The sequence below is a fragment of the Mesoplodon densirostris genome, chromosome 7 (assembly GCF_025265405.1).
Source record: "Mesoplodon densirostris isolate mMesDen1 chromosome 7, mMesDen1 primary haplotype, whole genome shotgun sequence".
In the NCBI taxonomy this organism is placed as follows: domain Eukaryota; kingdom Metazoa; phylum Chordata; class Mammalia; order Artiodactyla; family Ziphiidae; genus Mesoplodon; species Mesoplodon densirostris.
Window position 1 is genome coordinate 7,690,286 of NC_082667.1, and position 7,368 is coordinate 7,697,653.

At 48.9% G+C, this 7,368-nt stretch overlaps 1 long non-coding RNA gene across 1 annotated transcript; it reads right to left on the bottom strand.

Moving 5' to 3' along the window:
* Positions 1-3,050: 3,050 nt before the first annotated feature.
* LOC132493573 (uncharacterized) lies at positions 3,051-6,560 on the bottom strand. Its single transcript, XR_009533005.1, has 2 exons — positions 5,579-6,560; positions 3,051-5,360 (listed from the first exon to the last, which is right to left on the bottom strand). It is a non-coding gene; the product is annotated as an uncharacterized LOC132493573 (long non-coding RNA).
* Positions 6,561-7,368: the final 808 nt, after the last annotated feature.

The following is a 7,368-nucleotide window of genomic DNA, read 5'->3' on the forward strand; positions in this document are numbered from 1 at the left end:
CACATAACAACACTGCAGATGGCTAATCAACACACAGATATTCAGTGTCACTAACAGTGCTCACACCCACTGGTAAAGCAGCCTGGATCCACCCAGGAAGCAAAGGTTTTTAGGATGACACTAACCACTCTGAGAAAAAGGGGAGACAGCTCGGTTTACCTCAAGAGTGAGAATGCTAATTTACAAAATCCCTCCCTGGAGGGCAATTTAGCAATAGGAACCTGAAGTCTTAAGAAGTCTGACATAGGCAATTCACGTGTAGAAATGTATTCATGTATCCCAAAGAAATATCAGATGTGATAAAAGTTTGAGCTACAGGGGTCATCACACCATTACTTCCTAAGAGAAGAAAAACTGGAAAATAACTCCTATGTCATCTAAATGAGATAAAATTGATAGAGGCATACAATAGACATTATGTCACTACGAAAGATGCTTCCAGTGCCTGGAAAAGATGTTCATTGTATATTAAGTGAAAAGAGTTGCACAACAGAATTTACAGTATAATTCCACTTCTGTATAAAAAGGCATATATCCTATGCATAGGGGAAAAAACCTCTAGAAGCAAAGATGCCAATAACAATTGTCAATAGATTACTGAGGATTTTGTTTATATCAATTTTCTTATTTGTAAACTTTACAATAATAAACCTTTTTACAACAGGAAAACTCAACTAAGAGTTATTTAAAAGAAAAGAGAGGGAAGTCGGTGCAGCACTGAGGGGCCCTGGAGGGTAGAGGCCTCCAGCAGGCAGTGTCCTACGCAGAAGACAAGGTGGTAGAGGGGGCTGCCCTCACCCAGAGGAAGGTCAAGGCCACGCTCCCTGGGACACAAATCTTCACATCTTTCTTATTTTTGCTATCTTCCTCTTGCCATTTCCAGACTGCATCAGTGTATTTCTGTGTTAAATATGAACATTTAAAATATACCAAAAATACCTAAAGCCTGTTTTGGCATTTCATTTACTGTCAGCATGGCACAATAACAAGTACTGCTCAAGGTCAGAGGTCAACATTTCCTCCAGAAACTACAGTACAGTCAGAGAGGTTAGCCCTGGCATGCCTAAGAGGTCCTAGGAGTCCCTTCACGGACGTAAGACAAACCAAGGGCAGACAACGGGGTGAGGTGGTGGGGTGGGGAAGGGCAGTTACCATCCAACCCCTTTGGTAACACAGGCCATTTCCGCAGTTAGTGTGTCCAACCTGGGCCCATAGAGGAGCCTCAACCAACACTTCCTCTCAGGCTATTCCTTTTTGAAAGAACTTCCAAATTCAACTCTTGCTATTCTTATACCCCGTCACTTTTAATTTGCATCAGATCACCATTCTCTACCTAACTTCCACAAGCCCACTCACTGAATTTCATTGTACGATCCATCACCTCTGAGAGTTCAGAGGGAAGGCTGAGGTCAGATCTACATACGAGGATGCAAGCTGATTAGCAAAGATCACCAACACTGCCATCAACACCTGCGACCTATCCCACCCTACCTGAGGATAATGAAGGGTAAAGAACAGGCTCAGGGGCCCCAGACAGAGCAGAGGCCAGGAGGGCATGGGCATAGCCTTCAGCTGCCTGCTGTGCGCCTGTACTACCAGGCCCCACTTTACAACCCCTTCCAATGACAAACATTTATACCCCTGTGGAGAAATTCTTTATCAGCCCACCACAGTCGCTAAGAAACAGTACCCAGAGGCGTTGGTAGCAATTACCCTCAAGTCTGGAAGCAAGAGTTTAGTAATCACCATATAAAAACAAGAGGAGAAACAAGTTCTGAAAAGAGGGCAAGGCAGGCGGAGGAGGACGGGGTAAAAAGCAAGAAGGGTAAAGTAGGAAAGGAAGCCTAGACTGTTTTGGGGAAATTGAGGAGCGGGGTGGCGAGCAGGGGAAGGATCCTCGAAGCTGCACAGCAGTGCCCACTCTTGGCAGGGCTGTGAGCCCCGGACAGGCAGCTTGCTGGTGGGCACCTAACTCCACAGTGTCTCAGGAGCAAACACGTGAGGGTTCACGTGGACAGAGGAGGCGGGCAAACAGGAGGCACCAGTGAGGACAACAGCTGCTCTCCCAGGCCTTTGTTTTGGTCACAGCACAGCCTGTCCCATTCCCCTTTCCACTCCCTTGGAAACAATAGCCTCAGCAGAGGCTGGCAGTGGTTTCTATTCCAAGCCCAAAGTTTGTCTCCTGGGAAGCAAAACCTTATGGCCCCAAAGAATGAACACAGAACAGCGGTACAAGAATGAGCTCCCAGGATGCATTGCTGTTGCGCCTTCCCCACCCAGGACACAGGATCAACTTAGAATCACAACACATACTCTGGATTCCAAACGCTCTACTCACGCCCTGGGCGTAGTCCTGGCCTGCTTAGCACAGCACTTAGGCACAACTTAGCCCAAATTCTTTTATCACTCACCAAAAGGAAAAAATTTAAGCCAACGTCAAATTCTTTAGTAAAATGAAAATTATGTGCCTTAAACCCAAATCCCAGATACATTCCAGCCTCCCAAAGACCAGAAATACATCAAATACATATTACATGTCCGTTCTATTTAGCTTGTTTCCTCCAAGCAAACAGGAATAAAGCGGTCCCCTTTTTGACAGTACCATTTGGAAATAGAACCAGGTAAAATCCCAGGATGTTACGAAGTACTCCCCAACCTTGACACCGACCTTCACTGGCCTGGTGGTTTGACATCACATTTTGCGCAACCATCACACACTCCCAGTGAGCAGAGCCCCTCCCCACCCACCAGACTGCAGGCCATTCAGGATGTACCAGTTGTTTCAGGTTACCACACTCCACTCAACGCCCTCAATATGGAGCTACTTTAGTGAATCTAGGCCTAAATCTACAATATGAAGGTACATTCAACTTCATTATGAAGGCAACTTGATACACAGACAAGATCAGCGGTGCCCACTCTTGGCAGGGCCGTGAGCCCCGCACAGGCAGCTTGCTGGTGGGCACCTAACTCCACAGTCTCTTTATGAAGGCAACTTGATATACAGACAAGATCAGGGTTGAAAAAATATGACATAGCAATACAAACAATTCTAATGAGTTTAGAACTCAAACCTTTATTCATGCTGTAAAGGGGAAGAAAAATGATTAGTAGTCACATACATGGTGTAACAAAACTGGTTCTTCCCATACAGAGCAACATAAAAGTGCTTTTTCCTCCCACTTTTACAGTTTCAATTTCACAACAGCTTACCGGAACACGTTTCCCCATACATGCATGACTAGTATTCTTTAAATTCCAGACAGTTACTGTATCATGCCCAAATCACGGGTTAAGAACTGAACTATCATGTCAACATATTTTTAAACATTAAAAAGAGAACCTAGAAAGATCCTAAGTGTATAAATATTGGGATTTAAAATTTTCAAAGTGAAATTCAATGGGAAGAGGGACATGATAAAGAAGCCACTGGTATTACTTTATCACAAAGGATTCAGATCTTTCCCTGAATTTTTACAAACAGACCATAATCTAGCAATAAAGCACCTCCCCATCCCCAGTTCTGCTTATTTCCCAAACTGATTTTGGCTGATAGTTTCCCCTCCAGTACGGTTATCACTTAAAAAACACAAACATTCAAACTGAAGATACAGTGGATTACTAGCTGTAACCTTAGTGCGCCTCCGTGGATTGTTTGCTGCCAAATATTACAGTAATTTTACAGCGATCACAAAAAGTCATTAGGTTCTCCTTGTTACAATGACGACGAAAAGTAAAAACTCTTGCTGTTTCTAATACTCATCACAAAGAAGAGATGTGCTTATAAGGCAGGAAGTAACACAAAATTCCTTTAGAAATCATTGCATTTTCACTTGGCTGAAGTTTTCAACTGCAAAACCTCAGTGAAAAAATATGTTGCAAACCCAGAAGACTACATCTCACCATCTTAAGTGCACTCCAAAATCTCAAGCTTACTTTAAAAGCCCACAATATGGGTATTTAAAGTCTTTTCGAAGACCTCTCCCAAATACCACACATCTCCAGATAAACCACGTAAGAAGCTTGAAAGCAGTGAAGGATGTTAACCTGCTGATGCAAGTTTCTGACACCAATCTTTCAAGCCACCGATAACCAGGTCTTCAGTTACCTTTTCAGTCTTCCCCATCTTGCAGCAAAGCAAAACAATTTTGCTTTTTCCCCAGCACTTAGCAGAGTTCTAAGCATTTTAGAAAGTTTCCAAGCAACTGTTTTTTGTGCTTCAAAGCGATAATTTAACTAGCATTAACAATTTACTATTAACTAGTGTTTTCTTCGCCCATGAGCTCTATATAATTCCCCAGAGCTCTGCCTACTGATCTTTTCTCCAGAGAATTCCCTTCAACCCACATTCCCTACCACTCCCACCCTCTACAACCCACACCTAACCGCAACCCTCCTCCCCCCTTCTCCCTTTCTTCACGCCCACCCCTCCCAGCACCTGCGGCAGGCTTTTCCCTCCCTACCACCCCTCACCTCAGGGTCCTCCCATTTGAACACTAAGATTACTCTGAAATCTGATCAAGTAAAACTGAAGTTAAAACACACATAGAGCAAGATGAATCAAAGATCACTATCGGTACCCTGACCACTCCCTTCTTAGTAGGAATGCCCAAACTAGACCTGCCATTTCTATCACAATTTGGGCATGACCAACTCGTACCTCCAGCACAGTACAATGACCCCCCTCAATTTGCCAGTTGGCTCATTTAAGTATTTACCTAAGGCATTTCAATACTGAACACTTTTCCAACACACAGATTATATCATCACACTAAGAATTCCTCCGACCAATGCACAGGAAGGCAGGCGGGTAGATGAGAGGGTCACTGGGATCCATCTGCAAAGCTCCATCTACAAGGCAGCACTCTGTGTTGTGGCATCGCGTTAAAATGTTCTACAGCTTAAGAGTCCTCTGGAAGCAAGGTTCGTAGCACAGAACTAGTACAACAGGAGGCTGAATTTAGAAGATGCAGCATCTGGAAACCTCCACCCCAGAACAGGAGAGGTGCCTGCTGGCATTCACGTGCCCAGAGATCGCTGCTCCCGGATTACACACTCAAAGAAACACATCTGCTGAAGGCCCCGGATGCATCTGCTTTGGACTTTTAAAGATTGCCCCCTCATAAGCTCATCTGAAAACCTTAAAGGATGGTCTCCTGAATGAATACAGGGCTTCCTGAGCAAGGCCTGGAAACAGGACATTGGAGAACTCCTCCTCCTAAGCCTCTGGAAATTCAATCTGTAGACATCAACTTAGGCGGGCTCTCTCCTCCTCCAGGGTCTCCCCTCCTGCACTGCTACGACTCACACTGGCCAGGGGCTCCATTTCTCCTGGTGCCATCAGCTTGCCATGATGAACACTATAGTAACAAACCACGGTCTATGAAGCATTTTTGTAGCTTTCAGCTGGTACCATCGCTGTGGGCCCACCCAAGGGTGCACCTTCAATCCCCACCCTCTCCACCGGCAAGCAAGACCAACCCGCCCACCCAGAGTCTCCGCTGGGGACGCCTCTCCTCCTTCGGGATTACCGACAATACCGACTCCGGCAGGGACTCCAGCAACTTTCCCGGCTTACCAGATTACCAGAAGCAACGTTTTAAGTGAGGGGGTAACCTCGAGAGAGTTAGAGGGAGGAGGAGGGTCAGAGTGAAGTCACAGAAGAAGTAAGCATGGAACCTAGAGGAAAAGTCCAAAGGGGGTGCACTGCCACCTGGAAAACAAAGTGGGCGTCAATTCTGTCTGCCTACAGTTCCCGCCTGTCAGATACACGAGGCGCCATACCAGTAACCGCTCAGGGTGGCACCTGACCTCCATCACTCCCTAGACCCCCCTCACACCCAGACCTGGGTTCCACCCAGCTGGGCCTGGCTGGACCCTGTCCCAGGCCGAGCCAGAATCACATACCACCCTGGGCCAGAACTGTCAGCCCCGCGAAGCTAAGTTCAGTTTCCCCAACACCAGGCCTCATCCCCAGGCGGGTTCACAACCCTCTGTCTGGAAAAAAACGGGGCTGCTGGTATTGACAAGTTCAAGTTCTGCCCTCCCTGCCCATCTGCGTCCCTGTACCCCACTGCCTTCCTTCCTGCTCATTTTCAGGGCGTCCACTGCCCAAGTGTGCCTCCAGCAAGGGCCGCGAGACCATCAGCCTCCTCCTCCTGTCTCTCTGCCTTCCTCCTTCCATACAAACCAGGGCACTGGGGGCCGCTCCGCCTACACAGGAGCGGCGCCCTCCAAGAGGTCAGGCTCCCCTTCTCCAGCAAGCAGCTGCGACAGCCTGGCCTAGGGTGTTCTAAGCCCCCTGAGTTATTGTGGGCACTTCCGACGCACCTCTTCCCAGCACAGTTCCCCCAACATCTAGTGTCCCCTTCAACCTTCCTTCTCCTGGCACCCCCCACCCCCACAGTCCCATCTAACTCTGCCATCTCCCCCACCTGTCCCCTGAGACCCAAAACTGGCCACTTCCTCCCCGAAAACTAAGCCCAGCTCCACCTGTCCCCTGAGACCCTAAACTGGCCACCTCCTCCCCGAAAACTAAACCCAGGGCCCCTGCCCTCCCTGTCGCTAACTCCTGCCGGACGGGTCACAACTTTTGCTTTTATAGGCCTGGGCCGCTTTACCCGGGGCATTGCTCAACGGGCCGACTCCTCCACTGCCACCGGAAAAAAGTCCCTCCCCGACCCTGGCCAAGGAGACGATTCGGGGTGGCTCCCGCTCTTCCGGGGTGTCCACCTTCTCGGATTCCCCAATTATCCCCCACTCTCCTTAGCAAGTGCTTCCTGAGATCGACGACAGATCTCAAGGTCACTTGGGGAGGCGGATTCCAACGGGGGGGGTAAGCCCTCTTTTCGGCCGGTGATGGTGCCAGGGGTGGGGAGGCATCCCGGTCCTGGAGAGGGGGGGCTAGATGGCGGAGGCGGGCTGGGGCTGCTCTCTCGAGTCGAAGGGAACTTCAGGGGTCGTCTCAGGTCACCCTGCCCAAAAGAAGCCCAAAAGAAGGGCCGGCAGAGCGTCTGGAAAATTCCAGGCTGCGGCGGAGGGATCTCTGCAGAGGGCGCATCACTCCCCGCGGCGGGGTGGGGGTGGGGGTGGGGCGGAGGCGCGTGACTCCTCGGGCGTCGGCTGGGCCTCGTGATCGCCTGTGATGTCAGTGCAGAGGCGCGCCGGTTGTGGTTGTGGTGGGGTGCGGTGGGGGTAGGGCGGCCCGAGCTCCGCGAGGCTGGATCCAGGGACATTCCTACGGGGAGCCGCACCCATAGCTGTGCTTAGTGTCTCTGGTTAAGAAACCCTGCTGTGATTTTTAATTTTAAAAGTTCATTAAAAAGTTAAGCCCCAGGCTTCCCTGGTGGCGCAGTGGTTAAGAATCCG